The sequence below is a fragment of the Polypterus senegalus genome, chromosome 5, assembly GCF_016835505.1.
Source record: "Polypterus senegalus isolate Bchr_013 chromosome 5, ASM1683550v1, whole genome shotgun sequence".
NCBI classification, from domain to species: Eukaryota; Metazoa; Chordata; class Cladistia; order Polypteriformes; family Polypteridae; genus Polypterus; species Polypterus senegalus.
Genome location: NC_053158.1, coordinates 171,035,983 through 171,053,506, shown reverse-complemented (window position 1 = coordinate 171,053,506; position 17,524 = coordinate 171,035,983). Strand labels below are relative to the sequence as shown.

General features: G+C 38.2%; 1 protein-coding gene across 1 annotated transcript in view; it reads left to right on the top strand.

Annotated features, from left to right (window-relative positions):
• The window catches only part of LOC120529918 (RNA-binding protein 33-like), a 230,208-nt gene that overhangs the window by 23,128 nt on the left and 189,556 nt on the right, over positions 1-17,524 (top strand). The gene's annotated exons all lie outside the window — the stretch shown is intronic.

Sequence of the window (17,524 nt, the reverse complement as noted above, 5' to 3'; positions counted from 1 at the left end):
CAGGGCCAGTTAAGAGTTGTCAATCAGTGGACTATGCAGATCTTTATTATGTGTGTGGAAAGCAGAATTCCCAGAGAAGTTGTCTATGGGGAGTTTTTGCGGAAAGCTCTCTTTTGCCACTTCTGTACTTTTGTGCATTATAGTAGTTAAACATTGCATTTCAGTTCAGTTTACCGATTATAAGTAATTGGTAAAGCAAAATGAAACATACCAATGTCAAATACACTAATGAATGTTCTAAAATACTTGAATTATCAGAGGTTTGTGTTTCTGAATTGATTATAAATAGTAGTATTTCTTGACAACTAGTATGTGCCAGAGTAAGCTGAACTAAATACAGTTATATCACTGCCAGCTTAATTGTGATTACTGTATTTTGTCTTGGGCTCACTTTAAAAATGAAGATCTGAGAGACTTTAATCTGGTTTGTTTTCAGCACACATGGTACCAATAGTGTATATAATCTCAATTTTTTTTTGTAGATCTTAATATTAATATACAGTATTGTTATGGCTTTTTTCTATTCATGCACAGAATTGTATTCACAGGAGTAATTGTTCTGAAATATGAGCTATATTTTTGTTCATATATTTCAGTGACCCAGGAATTCAGTGTTAATTTCCTGAAGTAAAGAAAAGGACTATAGTTATTGTGCATATAGATAGTATCACGACCATCGTGTCTGCTATTTTGATCACTGTGGTGATCCTTTGCCTATTCAAAAAAATAATTAATTTTCATAATAAGGAGAAAGCTTTCATCTTGAGGTGATTACTTGCTTCAGTATAGCTGACAGTTCATAGGTGCTGGAAATGTGGTGCCATGATTTATAATTAAAAGATGGCGCTTTTTCTGATATTATATCCACAGCCTATTGATTCTTTGTTCCCCCCTCATCTCTTTGTGGTGTTTGAACTACTATCAGTCTCAGTAACTCTTATTTTGTGATTCTTTATTTGGTCATTTGTAATTAGAAAACATTTTATCCATTAGCTGATTCAAGGATTGAATAGGTATGAGTAGGGAATAGGAAAGTGGAAAAAGATCCATTACAGAAAGCTGTGCACAGATGTGTACACTAATTGGTGAAAATTAAGATAAAATATCCACTGCTTATTAGTTAGTATGTTTTGTCATTTTTACTCATTTAAGAAATGACATTTGACACTTTTTCCTAACTTTTTGTGTGTCCTATGTCATACAAAAAAAATAATTCAGTAAATATATCTAAATGTACATATCTAATTATTGCTAGATATACCAGGAGTCGATTATCTTAAGGACTAAAAAGTAGAAGCATTAAGTATGGCTATTGTCTAGGGTTAGATTTAAGGGTATTACAGAAAGGTCTCAACATATTGGTTGAACCTGCACTGATGATATAATTGTGAAACTCTTCAGAGCAAAGAACATTTGTTAGGTTATTTTTCTAGTGTTAAAGGCCTCAGTTTGAAAAGACACACCCTTTTGATTATTAGTTCGCTTCATCATGGGTTTTGTAAAGTAACTTTCAATAACTTTGCCAAACTGAACTAGTTCTGAGTGGATTATAATTGTGCAATGAGGCCTGTGGAAGTGTTTTCCAAATATGCTGGACCGTTTTTTTTTCCAGAAATGTCATTTGAGCTGTGAGACACTAATGCAAACCACTGCTGTACTATACCTCGAACAGCAAAAGACACAAATGGAACAAATACAGCAAAGAAAATACAACAAATATTAAAAAAGGTAGAAATAAGAGTTGAGATTTAAACATAAACAAAATCATTGTGCTCACATTGTTCCAATTTTTGGGCACATTTTGGGCATGTCACAAACTGACAGAGTGGGACTGGCACATTCTGTTGTTTGAAGTTGGGACTCTGAGTAGGTGCTCTTTTATCTTCCATCAAGATCAAAGAAATGTCTTGTAAATAGTAATAAATCTGTTATTTAATGGGGTCTCATTCTTACTCAGGATTAGGGAGGGGAGGTATAATTTAAGATTTGTATTGAAATTGTAGCTGGGCACATGGCTAATTATGCTTGCCAGTCCACAGGGATCACAGTATTATACAGTGGTGTGAAAAACTATTTGCCCCCTTCCTGATTTCTTATTCTTTTGCATGTTTGTCACACAAAATGTTTCTGATCATCAAACACATTTAACCATTAGTCAAATATAACACAAGTAAACACAAAATGCAGTTTTTAAATGATGGTTTTTATTATTTAGGGAGAAAAAAAATCCAAACCTACATTGCCTTGTGTGAAAAAGTAATTGCCCCCGATCCTAATAACTGGTTGGGCCACCCTTAGCAGCAATAACTGCAATCAAGCGTTTGCGATCACTTGCAATGAGTCTTTTACAGCGCTGTGGAGGAATTTTGGCCCACTCATCTTTGCAGAATTGTTGTAATTCAGCTTTATTTGAGGGTTTTCTAGCATGAACTGCCTTTTTAAGGTCATGCCATAGCATCTCAATTGGATTCAGGTCAGGACTTTGACTAGGCCACTCCAAAGTCTTCATTTTGTTTTTCTTCAGCCATTCAGAGGTGTATTTGCTGGTGTGTTTTGGGTCATTGTCCTGTTGCAGCACCCAAGATCGCTTCAGCTTGAGTTGACGAACAGATGCCGGACATTCTCCTTCAGGATTTTTTGGTAGACAGTAGAATTCATGGTTCCATCTATCACAGCAAGCCTTCCAGGTCCTGAAGCAGCAAAACAACCCCAGACCATCACACTACCACCACCATATTTTACTGTTGGTATGATGTTCTTTTTCTGAAATGCTGTGTTCCTTTTCGCCAGATGTAATGGGACATTTGCCTTCCAAAAAGTTCAACTTTTGTCTCATCAGTCCACAAGGTATTTTCCTAAAAGTCTTGGCAATCTTTGAGATGTTTCTTAGCAAAATTGAGACGAGCCCTAATGTTCTTTTTGCTTAACAGTGGTTTGCGTCTTGGAAATCTGTCATGCAGGCCGTATTTGCCCAGTCTCTTTCTTATGGTGGAGTCATGAACACTGACCTTAATTGAGGCAAGTGAGGCCTGCAGTTCTTTAGACGTTGTCATGGGGTCTTTTATGACCTCTCGGATGAGTCGTCTCTGCGCTCTTGGGGTAATTTTGGTCGGCCGGCCACTCCTGGGAAGGTTCACCACTGTTCCATGTTTTTGCCATTTGTGGATAATGGCTCTCACTGTGGTTCGCTGGAGTCCCAAAGCTTTAGAATGGCTTTATAACCTTTACCAGACTGATAGATCTCAATTACTTCTGTTCTCATTTGTTCCTGAATTTCTTTGGATCTTGGCATGATGTCTAGCTTTTGAGGTGGTTTTGGTCTACTTCTCTGTGTCAGGCAGCTCCTATTTAAGTGATTTCTTGATTGAAACAGGTGTGGCAGTAATCAGGCCTGGGGGTGGCTACGGAAATTGAACTCGGGTGTGATACACCACAGTTAGGTTATTTATTAACAAGGGGGCAATTGCTTTTTCACACAGGGCCATGTAGGTTTGGATTTTTTTTCTCCCTAAATAAGAAAAACCATCATTTAAAAACTGCATTTTGTGTTTACTTGTGTTATATTTGACTAATGGTTAAATGTGTTTGATGTATCAGAAACATTTTGTGTGACAAACATGCAGGGGCAAATAGTTTTTCACACCACTGTATATATTCATTGGCAGTTCTTATGATGTTCACATTATGTTCAGATAATGTAATGTTTCTCAATCATTTTTTATCCATGACTCAGTTTTCCCTTTTTACATACATTGAAGACCTACAACCTACCAAAGCAAACCCCACCGCCTTCGTAAAAAAAAAAAAAAAAAAAAGTGTGATTGGTAGAGCAGGCAGGAAGGGTTGTTCTTTGTGAAATGAGCTGACATTGAGATTCATTGACATTGAAATTGAGATTTACAAGAAAAATTTTACCTAATGCTATGCAAAGGGAATACTGCTGTTAAAAAGTACCTTATTTGTTTAACAAATACATGCAATACACTACTTTTGAGTTCATTATTGAATTTTGCGCATAACAATGTTGTGATTGTGATTATTTTTTATTAAAAATGTTAAATCATGCCCAGCGCTAATATATATATATAGAGATATAGATATATATATATATATATATATAGAGAGAGAGATATAGAGATAGAGAGATATAGATATAGATATATAGATATAGATATAGATATCATAGATATATATATATATATATATATATATATAGAGAGAGAGATAGATACTTTATTAATCCCAAGGGGAAATTCACATAATCCAGCAGCAGTATACTGATACAAAGAAACAATATTAAATTAAATAGTAATAAAAATGAAAAAAATTAAAATAAAATTAATGTTAGCATTTACTCCCCCGGGTGGAATTGAAGAGTCGCATAGTGTGGGGGAGGAACGATCTCCTCAGTCTGTCAGTGGAGCAGGACAGTGACAAAAGTCTGCCACTGAAGCTACTCCTCTGCCTGGAGATGACACTGTTCAGTGGATGCAGTGGATTATTCATGATTGACAGGAGTTTGCTTAATGCCCGTCGCTCTGCCACAGATGTTAAACTGTCCAACTTTAATCCTACAATAGAGCCTGCCTTCTTAACAAGTTTGTCCAGGCGTGAGGCGTCTTTTATCTTTATGCTGCCACCCCAGCACACCACCGCGTAGAAGAGGGCACTCGCCACAACCGTCTGGTAGAACATCTGCAGCATCTTACTGCAGATGTTGAAGGATGCCAACCTTCTCAAAAAGTATAGTCTGCTCTGACCTTTCTTACATAGAGCATCGGTATTGGCAGTCCAGTCCAATTTGTGTATATATATATATATACTAGACATTAAGCCCGTTACAATAACGGGCGCTAGAACAGTAGTGCATAAACATTAGAACAGTCTGTATTAAATGGCAAGGACCTTGACCTCATTCTGTTTCTTGTCTTAATTTTTTTGTAAAAAATATTTTTGCAAGAAGCCTAAAGTAAAATAATAATAAAAATAAAATAGAAAAGTATGACAATACAGTAAGTATAATTAATATTGCCTTAGTGTAAACCTTTGTAACAATCTGTAATACACAATATCTGAAGAAGATATTTAGGAAAAATTTTCTATTTTTTTACCTCATGAAATTTTTCTATAAAATTTCATTATAGACAACATTTCTTGTAAATATTCTGTCTGAGTTTGGCAAGAGTTTGCCTTGTTCTGGACCATCTACAACCTTGACAACAACATCTGGATAACTTCTAACTCTTGATTATGCAACATATAACATATAGAAAGTCAGCGTCGGTATATATAAAGTCAGACTTGTTTCTGAATATATAAAGTCAAAACCTGAATATATAAAGTCAGCGTCGGAATTTATAAAGTCATTCCTGATTATATACAAGTCAGCATCGGAGTATATAAACTCATTCCCGAATATATAAAGTCAAAGTCAAAATCTATTGATTGAAACGACTCTGAACTGAACTAAGTGAACAAAAACGTATTCAGAAAAATAAATTAAAAAAACACTGTTCGGTTAATGTTTTGAAAATGATGCATGTGCCCTGCCTAAGATTGGTTCCTGCCTTGCGCCCAGTGTTGGCTGGGATTGGCTCCAGCAGACCCCCGTGACCCTGTGGTCGGATTCAACGGGTTGGGAAATGGATGGATATTCCAGCGCTTACTTTATATATTCCGACGCTGACTTTATATATTGAAGTTTTGACTTTATATATTGCAGCGCTTACTTTATATATTCCGATGCTGACTTTATATATTCAAGATTTGACTTTATATATTCCAGCGCTTACTTTACATATTCCAGCGCTGACTTTATATATTCTAGCGCTTACTTTATATATTCCGAAATATTCCAACGCTGTCTTTATATATTTGGGAATGACTTTTTATATTCAAGTTTTGACTAGTTAAATTTAGTCATCATTGCATAACTTTTTCTTTACCATAGAAATTTAAAGACTAAATTCAACTTCCATTCCTAACAAAGATATTTCTGGCGACTAAATAGAACCTACTTATATCCAAATTCGAGCTATTGAGCTGTCGCCTGCCTGCCTGAATAAGTCACCCTCGCTTCGCTCTTACTTTTTTACCGTTCATTTAATCATAGCTAGTGGCGGAAAAATTTTATAAAATGGAAGGAGGATTACCAGGGCTCTGGAGTGCGACCAATTTGGTCGCATGTGCGACCTAATTTCTCAATGGTGCGACTAAAAAAAATCAAAGGTTGCACCGGTGCGACCAGCCGCTCGAGGGGGAAAAAAAACGAAACTCCGTGACTCTTAAAGTCTCCCTGTTGTTCAACAACAAGACACACATTAGGCCCATATCGTGGTCTAAACAAATCAGATAGTGAAGGGCGGATCCCCCTCTGATTGGCCGTGGTCCAGATATTCCTGTACGTGTGTGTACGTTTGAAAATGCATGTGATGCAGTCAGACAGAGAGAGGTGAGTAGCCCATCAGGTAAACAGTGGATGTAGCCGCGGATTATGAGAGAAGATGAAAAGAACGATTGACAGCTTTTTCGTTAAGAATGTTAAGTTAGGGCCTGATCCGTCCGAAAATCATAACCAATGCTCTGACACGGAGCCATCAACCTCCCAAGTTATAGCAAGCCCTGGTCCGGAGACGGCATTAGATAATGAGCCACATACGATCGAGTCCGAGCCCACTGAAATTAAAAGGGGTAAAGTGTATACGTTCCGAAAAGAGTGGCTTGACCAGTTTCCCTGGCTAAGATACAGTAAAGCCGATAATATAATGCACTGTATTTACTGTAAAGTGTGTGGGAAGACCATGGCCGGCAGTAGTGCATTTGTGACTGGTTCTAATACATTTAGAATTGAAACGCTGAAAAAGCACAATGCATCTATAAAACACATTACATGCCACGATAAATGCACTGCTCAAGTGTCCCCTCTCCCTGCTGCCTTTCAGTGGCAGGCAGCAACAAACAGATCATCAGACGAGGCCGAGATGATAATTAAGTTTAACGTTGCCTACAATATTGCAAAAGAAGAACTTCCCCTCACTAAATTCAAGTCCGAAATAATTCTTATGAAGAAAAATGGCTTGAACGTAAACCCGACGTACAGCAATGATGTCGCGTGCGCCCAATTTATAGGAGTCATTGCAGATACATTGGAAAAAAAAGACGTCTGTGCAAATTGCGAACAGTGCGTACATGGCATTCCTGTTCGACGGAGACACAAATATCGGCACAAAGGAATGCGTCATTATGTACGGTTGTATCTTACGGAGAGGAAGACCGGGAATATACTTATTGGACACATTGAGGTCGAGCATGCTCATGCCCAAGTCTGGAAGATTTTGATGCTAGAGAGAGTGTGGCCAGCTGGTTTAGTCAAGGCCAAAGATCAAGAAGGCCAAACTACAGGAGTTGGCCAATCCGAGGGGCATGTGACTGCAATGGAGGATAGTTCATAAGACATTGAGCCATGAGATGTTCAGTTTGGAGCCCTTAAAACACTTAATTTAGAAATTTAGATTTTCTTTTTAGTTAATTTATCTTGAGATTTTTTAAGTTTAAATTTCAGCTCAGTAAAGCACTTTAAGCACCAACAATTTTTCAGTAAGTTACCTTTCTTGTAGAATTGTGCTTGCCTTCAAATAAAGAATGACCATATTGTTAGTTAATCATTTACAAGTCAATATTGTCTATATGGACAGCGATTTAAAAAAAAAAAAAAAAAAATTAAATAAAGTGAACTTGTAAAACTGTGGTGTTAAATGTGATGCGTTTGAAAATTTGGGTGCATCTAACTTTTGTGCTGGTGCACCTAAGAAAAAAAGTTAGGCGCACCAGTGCAAAAAGTTAGTCTAGAGCCCTGATTACACTGAGTATGGCTTTACCAAAACAATTATTGATGGCGAATCGATTATTCATAAAGCTTCAATTGGTGATCTGTTTTTCTGTGTTAACCTCATATTTTTTCATACTAATTCTCAAACCAAGGGGGTGCGAGGTTAAAATAAATCGGGAAGCGCTGATCAATGTAATCGGTGTACCAGGAAATCATGCATTGAGAGAAGTTTCCATTTGCTTGGAATGCAAAGTGTGATTAAATGCGTGATTTTTTTAATGCGTTATGGAGCACATGCATCGAAGCTTCTCAGCTGTGCTTGTGCTAAGAAAAGGAAACATTTTAAAAATAACGTAACACGATTGTCAATGTAACCTTTTGTAAGTAGTGCCTGGAGGATTCAGTGTGGAGAAACTGTAGAGACAGCGTGTGTATTAACTTGTGGATTTTTCTGTGAGTATTTGGTGGCAGCGTCACAAAGTCGCTTCCGTAACACTGCGTGCGTTAGCTGTGGAGCTCAGCTCAGAGCGAAATGTGGTGAATGGGAAGGGAGATGATGACGTGACTCCCCCACACGCCTTAACTGTCAATCCCCCACAAACACAGTCTCTTGGAATTTGCATAAGCACAGCCCATGACGTGCAATTTTAACTTAGTTACAAAGTGATCAAAACTCTCGTTTATATCCTGCGTCCTCTCATTAAACTTGTATCCCTCATTACCCATGGGCATGACAAACGCCAGCGGCAGCCTGTCTATGAACTTAATTTAAACTTTAGGTTTACACCTTACTTTGTTTCCGAAGTAGCAGCACTCATGAATATGATTGTATATGTCATTCGCTCGCTTCTTAATTGTTTCGCTGCCTTCTCAATTGTATAATGCATGTTTTCTTCAGCGCTTTTTGGAGCTCTTCCTGGTTTTCTACGCACTGCGTTGACAGTCAGTTCACGTGATTACGTGGGAGGCGTGATGATGTCACATGAAATTCCGCCCCCACGGCTTTCGCGCTCAACTCCATTACAGTAAATGGAGAGAAATAGCTTCCAGTAAGCTGTAAGGAATGAGCCTGCCAAATTTCAGCCTTCTACCTTCACGGGAAGTTGGAGAATGAGTGAGTGAGTGCTTTGCCTTTAATTAGTAAGTATATATATATATATATATATATATATATATATATATATATATATATATATATATATATATATATATATATATATATATATATATATAGTTTAAAAATTTAAGGAACACTTTTTAATCTGAGTATAGCATCAGGTCAATGAAACTTCTGGGATATTGATCTGGTCAGTTAATTAGCAGAGGGGGGTTGTTAATCAGCTGCTTTGGTATTAATGAAATTAACAGCTGGTGCACTAGATGGGCAACAATGAGACAACCCCCAAAAGAGGAATGGTTTAAATAGTTGGAGGCCACTGACATTTTTCCCTCGTCATCTTTTCTGACTGTTTCTTCACTAGTTTTGAATTTGGCTATGGTCAGTCTCACTACTGGTAACGTGAGGCAATACCTGGACCCTTCAGAGGTTGCACAGGTAGTCCAACTTCTCCAGGATGACACATCAGTTTGTGCCATTGCCTGAAGGTTTGCTGTGTCTCCCAGCACAGTCTCAAGGGCATAGAGGAGATTCCAGGAGACAAGCAGTTACTCTAGGAGAGCTGGACAGGGCCGTAGAAGGTCCTTAACACTAGAATTCCCAAAGCCTACAAAAAAACTTGTATATCCGACCCACCTTAAATCCCTTCATACCCCTCTGTCAGTGTCTTTTGTCCTGTAAATGTGCCGATCAAGACAAGCAGCAAGCAGCCTACTTTTCCATCCCCCCCACCGCTGCAGAACGTGCACAGAGTTCTCCCAGCTCATGTCTTGATTATCTGGGAGTGAAGTGCTGGAGGTTTAGAGTGGAAACAATATATCATTATTTGGAACACATGCATCTCATGTGTGTTCTGTTTCTACAATAATCTGTGTAAACACATTGTTAAAGCAGAAACATTTTTTATATTTTAGTAATAAATGACAGAATGTAGGCATACACTATATAATGTGTGAAGCCTGAAGTCCCAAGGTCAAATACAGTAATCCCTCCTCGACTGCGGGGGTTGCGTTCCAGAACCCCCCACGATAGGTGAAAATCCGTGAAGTAGAAACCATATGTTTGTATGGTTATTTTTATATATTTTAAGCCCTTATAACCTCTCCCACACTGTTTAAAAATATTCCCCGCACAGTTATATAGCATAAACCCTTTGTATTCTCTTAGATATTAGGGAAGATTCATTGAAATTATGTATGTAAACACACTGCTTATATACAGTAAAACCTAAATATTATTTTAGATATCGAGCGTCTCCGATATCACATATGTTACAGACATTATGATAGACAGGCCACCAGCAATAAATACGTACAATGCAAGAAAAAATGTATACAGTAAAAATGTGTGTACAGTGACACTAAACGTACATACATGTACTAAGTACTGTAAGTAGAAAATTAATTATGGTTACTCACCAACAATGACACGACAACTTGTCCAATAGCGATGAGTTTAATTTTACTGCACAACAAAGGAGAGCGTTACAGCCCTTCTAAAGGAACCTCTTTAGGTGACTTTGTAGCACCACCGTTGTTCTTCTTCCGGCAGTTTTCAATCCAAATCCCTAAAGCAGATTCCATCCGGACTACTGCCTTATTACGTCCACTTACAACTCGTTTTGCGCCCCGGTTAAAAGGACACGTTGATGCTGAATGAGCGAGATGAGACTTCCTGGTTAACGCCGTGGAATTGAATTCGGCGCTCCGTCGCTGAGCCAGTCAGCACACAGGAACTTAACTGCATGCTCTGATTGGTTAGCTTCTCAGCCATCTGCCAATAGTGTCCCTTGTATGAAATCAACTGGGCCAACCAAATGAGGAAGCATGTACCGTAAGTAAAAAGACCCATTGTCCGCAGAACCTGCGAAGTACCGAAAAATCTGCGTTATATATTTAGATATGCTTACATATAAAATCCGCGACTGAGTTAAGCCGCGAAAGTCGAAAGTGCGATATAGCAAGGGATTACTGTAATCACCTTCACAAATGGTTCAAGGATAATACAACAGCTTCCGTGGCATAGCGGCAAGACTTGCTGACTTGTAATCAAGAGTCCCCCAGTTTGATCCTGATTGCCTTCTGTATTTACCGTTTTCAGTAGCGAGCTGCTCTTATTGTTAATATTATACAGTAAATACATACATTTGGTTTGCGTCTGTAACAGCTGGTGTACATTTACAGTACTTGTAAAAGCTAGATTTTTTGTTTCCACTTTAATTCTCTCAGCCACGATCATGGTGCATACTACCGCCCCTCCAACCCACCCCCCATGGATCTGACAGTGTTAGTTTTTATTTGAATATGTGAATAACTGTAGATGTGACTGGTGTTTTGAGACAATAGAACTGGACATTCTCTTACCTGGATGTATAAAAGCTGACACACAAATGTTGGTGAATCTACCTTATTCGTATCTCACCGTCACTTGATTTTTTTTTTTTTTATTATTCAGTTTTATTGAGTGTTCCTGCTGACGCTGAATTAGTATGCACCTTATGGTCCATGATGTCAAAGCCACACTGCCAAAAAAAAAACACAGACACATAGGAACATATGATATTTGAAATTATTCGTTTTATTACCTATATAGTACACTTCGGAAAACATTGTGGCACGGGTGCAACATTATTCATATTATTCATATTCATTCGCATAACATCTTGTGGGTGTAATCAGTGACCGCGTGTTTTTTGTTTTTTCTCTCTCCCCAATCTTGCCAGTCCCCGCATGTTTCTGTATGGTGGTGCTTCTTTTGTACTGTAGGACGTACAGAGAGGTCAGTTCAGCGCTTTTTGCAATCGTCAAATTCAAATGTTAACAGTTCACACATACACGCAAGGACTGCCCTTCCTACATTTACGACATGTGTACCTGTTTCAGTGTACACACTTCTCTCTATGCTGTGGTTTCTATTATACCTGAAAGAAAGAGACAATATATGTAATATTTTGAAGAAATCATTTTATGACCTGAATAGTACCAATCAGAAAATATCATCTCACCCAATGCAATATTATTTGAAAACGAACAGCATCAGATCAGCTGTAAAGGTTTGGTACAGTAATCCCTCCTCGATCGCGGGGGTTGCGTTCCAGAACCCCCCGTGATAGATGAAAATCCGCGAAGTAGAAACCATATGTTTGTATGGTTATTTTTATATATTTTAAGCCCTTATAAACTCTCCCACACTGTTAACATTATTAGAGCCCCCTAGACATAAAATAACACCCATTAGTCAAAAGTTTAAACTGTGCTCCATGACAAGACAAAGATGACATTTCTTTCTCAATTAAAAGAATGCAAACATATCTTCCTCTTCAAAGAAGTAAACGTCAGGGCAGATAATGTCAAAAAGAGAGAGCGCGAGAGTAAAGCAAACAATCAAAAAATCAATATGTGCTTTTGTGCCTTTAAGTATGCCAAAGCACCGCGATAAAGCGGCATTTTGTAGAGGAGCGTCCATATGCTATAGGCAAACAGCCTCTGTGCAAACAGCCCCTCTGCTCACACCCCCTCCGTCAGGCAGAGAGAGTGAAAGAGACAGAAAAAAGCAAACAATCATGCACCGCGCGGGAAGCACATTGTATATCATTGAGGAGTTTTATTTAATTCGCAATACGTGCTCTGATTGGGTAGCTTCTAAGCCATCCGCCAATAGCGTCCCTTGTATGAAATCAACTGGGCAAACAAACCGAGGAAGCATGTACCATAAATTAAAAGACACATTGTCCGCAGAAATCCGCGAACCAGCGAAAAATCTGTGATATATATTTAGATATGCTTACATTTAAAATCTGCGATGGAGTGAAGCCGCGAAAGTCGAAGTGCGATATAGCGAGGGATCACTGTATTTCTAGAAGTTAGTTTTAGTTTTTTTTTTTCTTCCAGCTTGATTCTATCAGTCACGTTGATGCTCTCCCTCATAGGTGGTGGGCTTGTGTGCATAAGGGCTGACAAACAGTGAGTTTTTATTGAGAATTAGGGCTAGATAACAGCAATGATGTCCCTGTTCGATTCCGATTTACAATGCCAAGATTCGATTTGATATTGATTTTATTTGTAGTGAAGGCTTTTTAGAGATTACTTAGCCATGCATAATGAACATTAATATAATGTGACAAATTTCAGTAACACTCTATTTGAAGGGTGTCTACATAGTGACTTTATAACATATGCATAAGCATGGAATGATATTTAAGAAGAAATACTTGATTAGTAATGAACAGTTAACATCAGTATTTGGAAAATTTGGACTAAATTCACCATAATTTAACTAACAGATGTATCACCACATCAGAGTCCACACATATTATGCTGGGAGTTCCTTGTTTTAATACATTGCAATAGCATCTACTTTATAAATCATCTATATCATCTTGTGAATAATATTATAAAATAGTCAAATATTGATTCCTAAATAATAAATGTTATTTAATAATCTATTTGTGTTTAATGAATTACCATGTAGACACTGTTCAGCTAAACTGTTAGAAAAATGTATTCCTCTGTTGGACCTTTAAAGTTTTGAATGATTCAAAATTAAAGATACATCGGGAAGACTTGTATCTTTCTATAATTCTACAAGTTACACATATCTTCGTTGCTCATTTGTAACAGTCACAGTAATCAGTCTCAAAAATGTGTCCCCACACTCCTAAGACAAAAGAGGAAGCATTTTAAAACAAGGATTTACAGCTTTTGCTTGTTGACAGCAGGATTGAATGAGTAATACATAAAAGAAAAAGAACCATCTTTCGTGACTGATAACTCCGCTAATGTGATCTGTGTAGTTCAGCTTATGGAACTACTTTAGGGTGGCTACTTTGCACACATGCTTACTTTTGTATCGCAGGCTGCTCTGAAAATTACAACAATTGCCTGCTTGCTTTGTTAGGTGAGGCATGTAGAAAACTTTTTTCATTGTTGCACTACTGCTAGCCACGCGCTCTTAGAGAAGCAACATTTATTGGACTTGGCAAAACACAAACTTGTGATTGATGTGATCATGCAATGGAACAGCACATACGAAATGCTAGAAAAGGTTTTTGGAACAACAGCCAGATATCTCTGCTGATCTGCATATAGTATAGGCATAACTGGCATGCAGCACACTTGTCTGCAACACATCTGCCACAGATGCCCAGTTGTTTTTAATGTGTTAATCTGCTGCCCTAGATTTTCAACTGATACAAATTAGGGTTTCTCTCTCTACTGGCCTGAGAGACATGGCAGTGCTTTGCAAAAGATCTTCATAAAGCCTAGGTGCAATAACTTCACTCAGTTGCTTTCTTGTAGTATAGTATACTGCAGTTCAAAGACCTTGTTTTCAACAATGGTGTAGGGTCTTGTATCTTTACAGATAACATCTGTTATAAATTCTGTTATCTTTTGGGCATGAGGCGAATTAAACGGAATCTAGGAGCTACCTGCAGTCTCCAGTGCATATTGTTTTACACTGTACTTCTTTGGATGTCTACTGAGATTATGTTTATGGGATTTACGTTTAAGGAATTGCAGCTGACCTCACCATTCCTCCTTTAGGTAGCATGCTATTTGCTGTCATAAAAAACTTTGATAAAGATCGGCATGAATGTCAGTAAATTAGACATGGTCAGTGTTTTTCAGTCTTTTAAAGTGACGTGATCTGGCAATGAGATCAGCAACTGCGGTCAGCAAGGGTGACATTCCCCATGACTAAAAGTCATATAATACGACATTAACTTAAAGTGCTATATTTAATTTTTATATTAAATATTCAATTTCCTTCTTACTGAGACCATGGCAGATACTCATGTATATGGTTAGGTTTGAGAGGTTTATTGCTTAGTTTAGTTTATTTCTGCTTACTTCACTGCCACACATTGCACAAAGTGTTCTAATTTTGAAATGGGGACCCTTTTGTCTTTAGTTTTGCACCATGGCAAATAGAATAGGACTATTTATTATTTTGGGAAACATGCTTTTGTGCAATACCAATGGAAGCATTCTGGTTACCAGTTAAAACTGGTAAGCACCACAAACAGCAATTTGTCTGTTGTGGCTGCTGATTTTCTAAGTACTTTATTAGGGTAGTGCAACTCCAGTCATTTAATAGCTTTCTTGTCTTATGCATGTGTACTTTAATTGGTATTATATTTATTCATGATAATGCCTGCAGAGCTTTTGAACAAATTATAAATGTATTGGAATTTTTTAATGCAATATCTGACTTGTATAGAGATCCTAAATATAATACATTGTACTTTTTGTTTTTCTTTTTCTTAAGACTTGTGTGTATACCCCAGCTTTATTTAATAGTGCAGTGAGCTGTTGTTTAAAATAACCTAAAAACTATTTTGTTGCAATTTTTGTTTTTTTACCTCTTTCTTTGATTTCAATGGGAGACCTTAGTGTTTTCTAAGTTGTGGAGTTGAAAAATGTTTACTGAGGTGTATGTACAGGTGCCGGTCATAAAATTAGATTATTATGACAAAGTTGATTTATTTCAGTAATTCCATTCAAAAAGTGAAACTTGTATATTAGATTCATTCATTACACACAGATTGGTGTATTTCAAATGTTTATTTCTTTTAATTTTTATGATTATAACTGACAACTAATGAAAGTCCCAAATTCAGTATCTCGGAAAATTAGAATATTGTGAAAAGGTTCAATATTGAAGACACAGGGTGCCACACTCTAATCAGCTAATTAACTCAAAACACCTGCAAAAGCCTTTAAATGGTCTCTCAGTCTAGTTCTGTAGGCTACACAATCATGGGCAAGGATGCTGACTTGACAGTTGTCCAAAAGATGACCATTGACACCTTGCACAAGGAGGGCAAGACACAAAAGGTCATTGCTAAAGAGGCTGGCTGTTCACAGAGCTCTCTGTCCAAGCACATTAACTCTTTCAGGGCGGTTGTCGACTTTTGTCAAAAGGAGGGGTTGACGGTGGTAATCAACTGTAAACGGGGACAAAAATCTGCCGTTATGCTTTAGTTGGAGCTTCACGGGTTTGATCGAGATTCCCTGCGCTTGTGTGATTAGAGAGGCACAGACAATAGCAAAAATGGCATCGACATTCGCCTAGGAGGACCGCCACTTATAATGACAAGAGGTACAAACCAGCGACTGTCATTGCTTCCCTCATCATTTGAAGACAGCCTGGCAAGTCAGTCTGCCACACATTCCTGACAAACTGGCAGCCACAGCACACAGCATCAGACATTTTATGTCGATTTCTGTATGAAAACATTGCTTTGTGTTCCTTGCAGAAAACTGTGCTTTTTCGTAAAAATATACAGCCCTCAAAGTGTTAATAGAGAGGCGAAGGGACGGACAAGATGTGGTAGAAAAAAGTGTACAAGCAATATTGATAACCACTCCTTGGAGAGGATTGTGAAACAAAACCCTTTCAAAACTGGTGGAGATTCACAAAGAGTGGACTGCAGCTGGAGTCAGTGCTTCAAGAACCACCACGTACAGATGTATGCAAGACATGGGTTTCGGCTGTCGCATTGCTTGTGTCAAGCCACTCTTGAACAAGAGACAGTGTCAGAATCGTCTCGCTTGGGCTAAAGACGAAAAGGACTGGACTGCTGCTGAGTGGTCCAAAGTTATGTTCCCTGATGAAAGTAAATTTTGCATTTCCTTTGGAAATCAAGGTCCCTGAGTCTGGAGGGAGAGAGGAGAGGCACAGAATCCACGTTGCTTGAGGTCCAGTGTAAAATTTCCACAGTCAGTGATGGTTTGGGGTGCCATGTCATCTGCTGGTGTTGGTTCATTGTGTTTTCTGAGGTCCAAGGTCAACGCAGCCGTCTACCAGGAAGTTTTAGAGCACTTTATGCTTCCTGCTGCTGACGAACTTCATGGAGATGCAGATTTCATTTTCCAACAGGACCTTGCACCTGCACACAGTGCCAAAGCTACCAGTGCCTGGTTTAAGGACCATGGTATCCCTGTTCTTGATTGGCCAGCAAACTCGCCTGACCTTAACCCCATAGAAAATCTATGGGGTATTGTGAAGAGGAAGATGCAATACGCCAGACCCAACAATTCAGAAGAGCTGAAGGCCACTATCAGAGCAACATGGGCTCTCATCACCTGAGCAGTGCCACAGACCGATCGACTCCATGCCACGCCGCATTGCTGCAGTAATCCAGGCCAAAGTAGCTTCAACTAAATACTGAGTGTTGTACATGCTCATACTTTTCATGTTCATACCTTTCAGTTGGCCAACATTTCTAAAAATCCTTTTTTTGCATTGGTCTTAATTGATATTCTAATTTTCCGAGATGCTGAATTTGGGACTTACATTAGTTGTCAGTTATAATCATCAAAATTAAAAGAAATAAACATTTGAAATACATCAGTCTGTGTGTAATGAATGAATCTAATATACAAGTTTCACTTTTTGCATGGAATTACTGAAATAAATCAACTTTGTCATGATATTCTAATTTTATGACCGGCACCTGTAGCCTGATTTTGCAGCCACCTGATCTGGATATACTTTGCTTTTTGGGGAGGAAATCTGTGTTAGTTAAAGCTGTGCTGATCTCTGCTAAAGAGAGAGCAGTGTGACGTAGGTTTTAA